The 11,105-nt window shown below is 40.2% G+C and overlaps 1 pseudogene across 11 annotated transcripts; it reads right to left on the reverse strand.

Moving 5' to 3' along the window:
- Positions 1-1,176: 1,176 nt before the first annotated feature.
- Positions 1,177-8,322, reverse strand: LOC103715689 (splicing factor-like protein 1 pseudogene; annotated as a pseudogene). Of its 11 annotated transcripts, none has more exons than XR_015971995.2 (5): positions 5,632-8,154; positions 2,709-2,853; positions 2,328-2,371; positions 2,185-2,228; positions 1,177-1,607 (listed from the first exon to the last, which is right to left on the reverse strand). The product of XR_015971995.2 is annotated as a splicing factor-like protein 1 pseudogene, transcript variant X10 (transcript). The 11 variants fall into 11 exon arrangements; XR_015971994.2 differs by having other exon boundaries at positions 1,177-1,613; XR_015971991.2 differs by having other exon boundaries at positions 1,177-2,228.
- Positions 8,323-11,105: the final 2,783 nt, after the last annotated feature.

Raw genomic sequence — 11,105 nt, forward strand, 5'->3', positions numbered from 1 at the left:
GAAGAATAATGAACTGGGAGGTGATGTGAGTGCCACTCGCCAAGTTATCTCAAGGGAAGGGGATGATATTGACTAAACAAGATGGTGGATTTAACATGATACACCCCTTATGCATATAGAAGATTCTATTCCAAGTTGTTCATGATAGGAGAATAGAAACATGGGTGAGATTATCAAGGGCAATGTGGGTGTAGTGATGACCCTTAAGCCTAGCCTAAGTCCACAATGAGTTCAAGATAGGTCTAATTTTGGAGGCCAATCTGGGATTTTAAGCTTTCTGCTGCATATTTTGTTCTTGGCCCTACGATTGGGCACAATTGGGTTAGGATTGGGTTAAGGCAGGTGAGATTAGTTCATGGTGAGATTGGATAGAGTACGATTTTGGCTTCAACGAGCGAGCGTGATTGAGCAATGTGATTGGGTTAAATAGTATGGCTAGGTCTAAATATGATAGGTTAGATTTGGGTTGGATCGAGTATCTAGGGTTAGGATCCGATAGCAAGGGCTGGGTTTGAATGGTTATGGTTAACGAGTTAGGATCAAATGGTTAAGGTTAGCATCTCATGGTTAAGCTTAAGATCATATGCAAGCAAGTAGGCAGGTTACGCACCCTACTGCAGCTGGGAATTGTCCCTGCGTGCAATGAAAATAAACATCATTAGAAAATTATAGATAATAGGTAAACTAGTAGAAACATATGGACTAGGATGATATCTTAGGCTTATGAGCAAATTTCAAAAGTATATGCTAAGTAGACTACTTTCTCTCACGGACTTAATTTGCTTTCGAAAGAGGTAACATTAGGATGATTCATATTCGTTATTACTAGATAAAAGTATGAGTTACGCTAGAGCTAGACAGACAAGTTCACTAAAGAGTGACGATGCAAAGTTCCTAAAGAATAAAGATCCTGCAGTAGTGCTAACGTAAGATTCGATCCTGAAATAATACAGAATCCAATAGATTTCAGGAACCAAAAAAATAACGTAAGCAGTGCAGATGCCTTGCTAAGATTTCAGTCATCAATAAATAATACAATGATAGGCTCACATAATCCTATATGAATATTGATTACTCCTACAAACTTCTAATAGCAATTTCTTCGGTCAGTCTTGGACCCAAGACTTGCCAACAATTGATGGTCGAATCTACGAGATAGAAAACAAAACTATCATCTTTAGCACCAGAGAAGTTTAATAATAATAATAATAATAGGAGTCTTCTATTCTACAGACCTGGTTGATTTAAGTGTTACCACTTGCCAGTTTACAATACGATGTTATCTTCACAATCTACCTCAACATGATACTTAATGTAGGAGTTAAAAAATATACACAAGTTATTGATAGGCTTCCTGGTTTGTTTTGGTGCAAGAACAAACTAATCTTGAAGCGCCCCCCACCCAGTTGTTACTTTCAACACGGTCATTCACCAAAAGCAAATGATCACAGTATACAACTGGAAATTCCTATCTCGTTCATGCATAAACAGTTCCCTTGTTTAATGTATGCAGGGTGCCACAATCTCCTGGCTAGCTCCACTTTGTACAAGGCTAGCACGGATCAAACTTCATGAGCTTGCTGAGATGGTATCAGCTCTGGTTGATCCTAAAACTACCAAATCAGTTACATCATAGGGAGAAGTTGAATTAGCAACAAGACAACTTTTTTTAAAAAAAAATTGCATATTGCGTACTACAAAGAAAAAATAAAAGGCGTGCTTAAAATTAATCTATGGTTGAGAAATTTCACAATAGGAGCCTTACTAAAATTATGAAGCAGACATCGATGCAATATGAGGGATTTTATTTTGCAAAATCAGTTTTCATTTGAATATAAAAAGTGGTATGAGAAAGATATGGATAAAGCAGGCATAGAAAGAAAAGACATGTATCAAAATGTTCTTCTTTAAAATAGATGAAAAAATCCAAGTGATGTTCAAAGCAACGAGGCACAAAAATGCATCGGCTAGGTCTCTGCACTCCCAATGGGTTAAGCTCAACAATGGAACCAAGGTCAGCAAATGGTCTGTTCAGAAACACCATGATCGACAGAATTGCAGTCTAGAACCGTTAACTATGATTTTATGATGAGCAAACGAATGCAATACCTATAAACTGTGCGACCTCACGAAACTGGCAATTAATTACCAGTCCAGCTGACAGTCTACAACCACATAGCTTACCTGATGAACCACTGCTTACCAACTCAAGTAATGAGCCTTCTCCTCTGTCATAGAAACTTGGAAAGTACATTAGGCAAACAATCTAAAATAGGCAGAAGCTCAAAATCTTCAATAACTAATTACCATCTAAAGTAATTCCATACCAAACAGTTCAAACAGTGCATACCCACACTAATGACAGGAAGACCTGCATTAAACGTTGAGGGCAACCATCAGCCAGCTTCAATGAACTCAAACATGTTGAGTAAAAAAAAAAAAACAATGTCATCACAAAAACTGAAGCCATATGAAGCTATTAGATAACAATCAAGCAACAGAAGAAGAAAAACCAAATGATTAGTCCCATATATCAATCAGAACAGCACAAAATCATTAGTAATCAGATCCTCTGGCAAGTTTTATAAGAAAACAGATATAAAAGAGATCAACATCTTGGATGCACAGGTGTCCACATGACGTAGAACTCCAATCCTGTGAGGACTGCTAAGGAACAGAGAACCAATTTACATAGTTTTGGCAGATACCATGAAACACAATCAGCAGCCCAGCAGTCTCCGCAATGATCATCACTACAGCAAGATTAAAGATGTGAGTTCCAAACATCCAACTAGTTGAAGTCATAGCAACAGGAAATAAATCAGGTCACATTAGCTCCAAGAAACCTCAAGCCTGCCAAAACAATTCAATCATCAAAACCTAAATCCAGAACTCCCAGACACAATTTCAACAACAAATATGACGACAAGCAGAGAATATAATCATTTTTTTTTGTTGCTTTGGTGAGAATATAATCATTGGAGTGGGATAGAATGGGAAAATAAAAGCAAATGCATAGCATTTGCCTCCATATGGTCTTAGCCGAAAGACATCCCCTGCAAATACAGAATAGAAGGTTAAAAACCAAATGCAAGGCATATGTACTAGGCTACTAGCACAATAAATCACGATATACAAAACCTCTTTGTTTTAACCAAAGTATGCTAAACCAGCCTGTACCTGCCAGTTTAAAACATACCGTACCAGTTCAGACCCTGACCGGTACAGTTCAGCTGTGGAAAACGTTACACAGCTCGTACCGACAGAACCCAGCCAGAGTCGGAGAAGAAGAAAAGAAGGAGAGAGTGAGTGGGGAAGAGAGGGAGAAGGAGAGGCCTCCATCGCCGGCGAAGGCTGCGGCCGGGGGGGGGGGGGGGGGGGGAGGCGGCGGAGCCCACGGGGTGAGGGGGGGCCTATTTCGAAACAGGGAACGCAACTGCAAAAAAAAAAAAAGGGGGAGGTTTTTAAAGTGAAGTCGGTAAATCGCTTGCCGACTTCACTTAAAAATTTCCTTTTTTTTTAATTTGAAAATTTTTAAAGGAAGTCGGCAAGCAAGTCGCCGACTTCGCTTAAAAAACCCTAAATTATTTTTCGCGGCCGCGCCCCAGCGGCCTCCGCCAACCCCCTGCTGGCGGGGGAGGCCTCTCCTTCTCCCTCCCTCCCCCACTTGCTTTCTTTTTCACCTCGTCTTCTCCGACTCTGGCTCTCGGTACGGGCCCGGTACTAAAATGGTACCGAGAAGGATGAACCGGTCTGATAGGCCACCGATACTGGTTCGAAATACCTTGGTTTTAACAGACTGAACTTTTATTTCAATTTTTGTGTTAAACCAATATCAGGGTGTTGGGTCTGGTCACATTTCCCTTACTGGAAAAGGCATGTCAAAAACCTATCATCACTATTACCTACATGGAATGAAGTTGAAGTTACATTCTCTCCACAATTCCCCATCTGATCAGATCATGTTCCAATTCCAATACTCCCTAGCCATCTATCTCTACCTGATTTGCCCCTTCCTTTGGATAACCTTGCCCTATCTGATAGGAACAACTCTCCACAATACCAATCTGTCTGTGTCTTCCACAATAGATCCTACATGTGTATAATAAACCCAGTTGGATTATATAAAAAATCATTAAATCAGACAAGATTTCTCAAATAATTAAACGATTGATTACTTTCAAGCTTGACAAAATGTCGGAAGCAATCGCCCCCGAAAAGAAAAAAAAAAAAACTCTCTCTCTCTCACACACAGGGGGGGGGGGGTGATCTTTCAGTTTGCATTTTCTCAACTCTCTCCAATGTCTCACATCCTGATGCCATAAATGCCTCCTAAATGCTCTCCCCACAAACTTTCCCACTTCAAATTAAGACAATTCTCTCTACGAAGAGGCTAATAGAGGAGCATAACGACATGGATCAGATTTTCACTTGATCAGATCAAATCTCACCTATCAACTATCATTTAATATCCTCTTTCCTATAGGACTTCTTACAGGTCATCTTTACTTTGTATGGCAACAAATATAAATCAGATATATTATTAATTTTAAACATCAATGATGTTTAGGATCCCAACCAGATATTCCAGCCTGTCCAAAATAAGGCACCAGTTAACCTTCTCTCATCATAACATGCTTAAACATGTAATGCTTTGTCATTTTGTGTTTGAATAATTTTGATCAGTTGTATAAACTATTTGAAACTTTTGTATCGACAGTGGCATATCTCAACACCTTTGTTATACTGCGTAACATACATAACCTTTGTGATTCTCTCATCTTCATGTAGAATTAAATAGTTCATGGTGTATCTTTTTTTTTTGCTAAATTAATGGTGTATCTTTGAAAATAGATTTGCACTAAGGTTTTTCCACTACTCTGATTGTAACCATGATCAGAGTTCTCATGCTATATAGTATTCATGTGTAGGCATGAGGAAATTCACATGTTGCATGGCGACATTGACAAAAATAACAAATAGCAATTACTTCTTATAAAATCATTATACATATTAGACCCTGCTACCACTCATAAAAGTGAAATGGATATAGTCCTTAACAGCAGAAAAAATTCAAGCAGCTGGTTACAATGACAGAGACATATATGACTTAGCACATAGCACATGGTTGGTCATGAAAATGAACAAAATGGCAAGTTCATATACTTAATTATTAAATATTTACCAATGGTATGTTTTTAGGCAGGCCAAGGTTAACAATATTTAAACTGATGGCACTTTCTAAAACATGGGCATGAATCCCTGTAACTTGGGCCAAGGGCATTGCCATGTATATTTGTAACAACAAGTGAGACATGAAGTGAAAATATTGAAACCAAATGTTTAGTTTTGGAAAGTATAATTTATTCAGTTATTTAAAACAAGGAGCTTTTAGGGGTTTATATGAGAAACTTACTTTATATTTTACAATTTATTAGTTTAAAAAATTATATGGAAGAATCATTTAGTGAAAAATATTGATCTCTCAATAAAAATGCTGTAACCCATGAACAGCAGTGCCAGAAACTAGTATCAAATCAGACAATTTCTGCAACAACTGCGATTGGTAATAACGAGTCCTGGAATTTATATCAGTCTGTATGTTTCCCCCAAGAAGCATTGAAAACTTACCTTGCAATACCAAAATAATATGAAACATCGATCAGCTTCACTTTATCTCTGACATGAACTTCTCATACTCAGTATCTGCGCCATAAGTGCCCGATTGTTCTGCAGATGATGCAGGCTGAGTTGCTGATGGATTGAGGGCCCATGGTACATTTCCAGTGCTCTGCGAGGGATCAACACTAGGAGGCGGTACAGGTGGTGGAATTGGAGCATAGTAAGATGCATATCCCAAAGAAGATGGTGGATATGGAGGTGGAGGAGCAGTTGGAGCCACTCCTGATACTGAATCACCATACATGTTGCTCAATGCAGGCGTGGTTCCTGTATTACTACTCTGTGATTGCACCCCAGGAGGAAAATTCTGCATTGCTTTGCTGGAAGGCATGGTCTGAGGTGGTGCACCAGGAGGAACAGTCTGTTGTGGAGGGGGATACTGCATTCCATATGAGGTAACCGGAGTGTACATGCTAGAACCAGGGGGCAGTGGGAGAGCATAGGAAGCATATGGATGCGGAACTGGCGGCCCCCATGGGACTGGAGCATAACTTCCAGGTGGTGGTGGAGGCATATACTGCTGAAGGTAACCGCCAGTTGATGCATTTGAAACATGGTAGCTTGGTGCTGGGGGAGCCGGAGGGCCGGGGGGCACAGCCGGCTGTGGTGGTTTACCTGCTACTCTCACAGCTATTACTCTCCCCTCCAGATTGTACCCATTCATACTAGCTATTGCCTGTTGAGCCATAGACACATCAGAATACTTTACAAAACCATAACCTTTGCTCAATCCAGTATTCCGGTCCTTGATAACTTTGGCCATCATGATATCACCAAAAGATGAGAACAATCTGATAAGACCATCATCATCGAGACTAGGCGGTAGGTACCCGATATATAAATTCGTCTCATCGTATTCCTTCTTGATTCCATTCGCTGGTGTGCCTCCAGCATTGTTACCACTTGCCCAAGGAGGATTGCTCCCAGAAGTATTTGATCCAAGAACTGGCAAGGCCGAGCTTTGTTTGGTTAATGGCTCCGGTGCAGCCCCACCCAATTCAGCCAAGAAATTCTGGTACTCATCATCCATCATCTTTCCCGTTCCTTTCATGGGACAGTCAATGGTGGGATGCCCTCCATCCCCACAAATTTTGCAAAGAACATCACTCTTAAAAGTAGTGGTACGGGAGGGGCAAGCATACTGCCTGTGCCCAGGCTCACCGCATAACCGACAGAACTCCTCATCCCTGATGGTTCCATTGAGGGCCGCGAGCTCCCTCAGTTGCTGTCTCTTGTGCTCATTCAGCGATTCGTCCACTGGCTGCAGAAGCTTCTCCACCATAGCACAGCCAGCATCGAGAGACTCCTGTGTGTCGGCTTCCACCAACACATGCAAGTCCTCATTCTCCACAGGGTCCGGCTTCACGTCCCTCTTTTGCGCTATTTTTCCTTCTTTAATCGAACCTTTTCCCCGGATCACGATCTTAGCACCAGTCTCCTTCTCCATCCTCTTCTGTGTATTTCCCCTCGGCCCGATGATGAGGCCTATAAAGTTGTAGCCCGGGTACTCCTTCATGGGGATGTACAGCTTCCTCTGGAGCTTGGGAGGGCGGTAGTCGGGCGGTGGCCGGAACGCCGGATTGCGCTGGATGAGCTGGGAGATGATCTCCTGCCTTTCTTTGTTGAGCCGCTCACGAGCGCGGTACTCCCGTGTATTGATCCGGATGCCCATGTTGTCATAGATGGGCTCAGGGGAAGGCGATCGTGCACCCTCCGGGCAGTCATCGAGGGGTAAATTGGACTGGAGACGGCGGTTTATATCGAGAAGCCGCACGTTGAGGGCCTGGACCTCGGGGTCGAGATCGGCGGTGAAGTCCTTCATGAAATCAGGAAGCTGGATGACGGCCTGGGGCTCCTCCTCCGCCCAACGGGACTTCCTCTTCCGGCTGTCGCCATTCTGGTCGGACTCCGCTGGAGGGTCCCACCGGCTGCGCCGGCGGCGGCGGCTGCTGGCGTCCTCCTCACCACCGGAGCAGTCCTTCTCGGTGCCGCTGTGGGTCACAGCGAGGCCATTCTCAGAGATCGGCGGCGGCCTCTCGGAGCCCCCTGGCTCCGATGCGGCCGGAATCTGGCCGTCGGTCTCCGAATTCTTCGGCTCCATTAGAGTTTCTGGGGGCGGCGGCGGCGGCGGCGGCGGATGAAGTCCGGGATCTAGGGTTTCCGGCGGCGGCGGCGGCGGAGGCTTATCGGAATCCAGAGGCAGCGGGGGATTGGGATCGAAGGAACCTAGGGTTTGGAAAGAGGGTAGATTGCCTGGAATTAGGGTTTCGACGGGTTTGCCCAAGGGAGAGGGAGGGTTTCTGGAAGATAGGGTTTCGAATTGGGCGGAAGAACAAGTGACGGCGGCTTCCTCCATTAGATGGAGAGAGAGAAAGAGATTGGAAAAGGACTAGGGGAGGAGGAGAGCGGCGTCGAGGAGAGGGTGGGATAGACCCGGGAGAGGTATAAATCTAGGGTGGAAGTCTTGAGACGGTGCCGGGTTATAATTGTACAATTGATAATAGACGGCTAAGATGAATTGCGTTTTGAAAGGTTGACTCCTCGCCGGAGGAAGGCATGTAACGCAGATGCACTCGAGACGGAGCAAGCTTCTAATCCTAATCCAAAAAAAAAAAAAAAAAAATCCTAATTCTATCCTAAACCTCTTTTTTTGGTTTTCAAACGGTCATATGTCTAACTTTTCCATTTTCATAATAATTCCCATTATATTTTTCTCATACGGGTTAAACCAATTAAACTTTACATTTCTCTCTAAGGAACCTAAAATTACTAAAATTTTATCAAAAGAAAAAAATTAGTGTTACTAGACTTTGAGAAGGAGAAATTCAAAATATAAGCTCGGGTCGATATGGAATTTTTATGATTCTATACATAATAAAATTTAATCTAAACTAAAATCATAAGATAGAAATTAAATCATAAACAATTTCACAATAATGATGTGCTAACAAATTTTTTTTTTAAATTTAAGATATCTAAAGTATTTAAAAGCACGTACATATGTAAATGCATTGTTAGTAAAATATGAGGCAAGAAGTCATGCTTTTTAAAAGCAACTTAGTATTTAATGCCTACAAATACACCTGGTAATTATATATATACTCCAATCGGATGAACTTATTTTTTCTGTCTTAAGACGAAAATAAACTTGTATAATTTATAAAAAAAGAAGAGTCTACAAGAAAACTAAGCAACCACCATAAACTTTGCATGCCTACTTTGTACTCCTCGTTGAATGAATCAGAGCTATAAGTGTTTTGATTAAAAAATTTACAATTCCACAAATACCTCTTAGCAATTTAGTGCTTTATCTTGCTATGCAAACTTCTTGTGATGGTTTAATTTCTTTTTTTCTAAAGATAGTATATACCCAGATCCCTAAAATAGCTAGACATGGCAATACCTATTTTCTTCCCCTCCCAAACAAGGAGGATACTAGAATCCTTAATATAGTTGGACATGGCAACATCAACTCTCTACAATCCTAAATCACCCATCCTCCATTCTAGTTTTCTTCTTCTCTTTCTTCCATTCTCTTTTATCTTCTTCTTTTTTCCTCCTTTTCCAACGTATATTTGTTAAATTTCTTATCTTCTAGAGCGAAGGAGAAGAAAAAAGAGATTTTTTGAAGAAAAGGTTAAGATATCTCTATCTTTATAGTTATTAAATTGATAGGCTCTGCAAAATTAAGAAAAAAATCCTAGAGATATAGAAAAATTGATATGCCATGTTATGAACTCGGACCAACTGGATTCTTCCTTTTTTATCCTGCCACCAAAAAATATATATCTTTTCTAGAATTTTATTAAAATAAAAATTTTCTATTTTACCTTCTTTAGTTAGAAAGTTTCTTTATCCAAAACTTTGTTTCATAAAAACTAAGCTTCTATAATCAAAGAGACTAACAGATTAAAAATATAAATTAATATATATTATAAAAAAAATTTAATAAAATTTTTTTATCCCACATGCAGAATGTTAGCAAGTTATGGTGGGTATTGGGTAGCAAAATGAAAGTTTAAGACTAAAGAGTGCTTGGATGAGATAAAAGGAGCAAAGGTGGTGATCGTGGATAATGAATTGTTAAAAAGCATTAGGATATAAATGCAAACTTAAAATAGCACGATACTTTTAATTTAAGCAGCCTAGTAATCTAGTCTAGGAGTGTAGCAACATCCAATTATAGTATGGCAATGAGGCATGGGATCTAAGCATGCCTCCCTAGCTCCCTTTGGAAAAAAAAAGAAGAAAAATAAGAAGAGAGCATTTACAAAAAGTAGGAGTCTTTTTAGGTGCAAACTTAAGTGTTGGTAAATCTTTGGGATAGAGATAGAAAGGAAATTTACTTACATACTTTCTGAATGAGATTTAATGTAGAAGACCTTAGGGAGTATTTCGTACAGAGTGATCCACCGAGGGTCAACGATGATCTGGGTAAAAGTGATTAGAGCATCATATTTAGTTGCATTCTAATGATCCTATATGGCAAGAAATCCAGATCACCCCTACTTCTCAAATTACCATTCAACTCGTTGATACAAGATCCGTTCTTGATGACGAGTCCAAGATAACCCCAACATAGTGATCTTGGGGTAAAATTTTAGAACAATCTTGTCCCTCAATTTAGTAGTTAAGTATTGGCCAAATTTTCAATGTTAGATGCGAGAGACTTTAGGAAAGTGCCATCAAGAAAGAGCATCCGCAAGAAAGCACCATCCACAAGAAATTTGGATTTCTATATTGTTTCTCCTTTTTTTTTTGCTACAGTAATACAATATGCTTGTTATTGCAATACAATTTGTTGAAAATCATGAGTGCATTAAGAACGAAGAGCCATGTTCGTAAATGGTGAGCCCTCCTGTAATCTAACTAAATTAGGGTAGAAAATTGGTTGCCATGGTAGAAAAATAGAAAGTTGCAGCAGAGATTTTAAAGTTGGATGCCATAGGAGCTCTAAATTTATATGTAGAAAAAAATAATAGAATAATAAGAACATGTTGCAAATGGTTGATGCTTCTTGGATTTAACTATGATTCAATCTGTCCAAACTTGACATTAAGGAGAGTATTTGTGATCAATCCATTCCCATCCCACATGGCTTGAGCTTAGTTTTTTTCTTTCTCTATCGGTATAGTGCCAAAACACTTGATATTAGGGTCAAGGGAGATGTCATTTGTACTTCATTATATCTGAGATATATCATATCCAGTACCAGAACATAGCCTAATTTTCTAGAGGCAGTGACCACTAAAAGTGAAGTCGGTGACAAACTAATAGGGCCACTATAAGATTTAGTTTATTTGCTCATATTCTTAATTCATAAGAATTAAGAGTGCATAAAAAAATTCTCCTGACATATTTCAGAGGTATATTTAGTATTATATAATCAGTGATCTTAGATTTCTATGGCATACCAAATAGAT

Source organism: Phoenix dactylifera, chromosome 12 (genome assembly GCF_051530095.1).
Source record: "Phoenix dactylifera cultivar Ajwa chromosome 12, Ajwa_hap1_PhDact_Kaust_v1.1, whole genome shotgun sequence".
Lineage (NCBI taxonomy): Eukaryota > Viridiplantae > Streptophyta > Magnoliopsida > Arecales > Arecaceae > Phoenix > Phoenix dactylifera.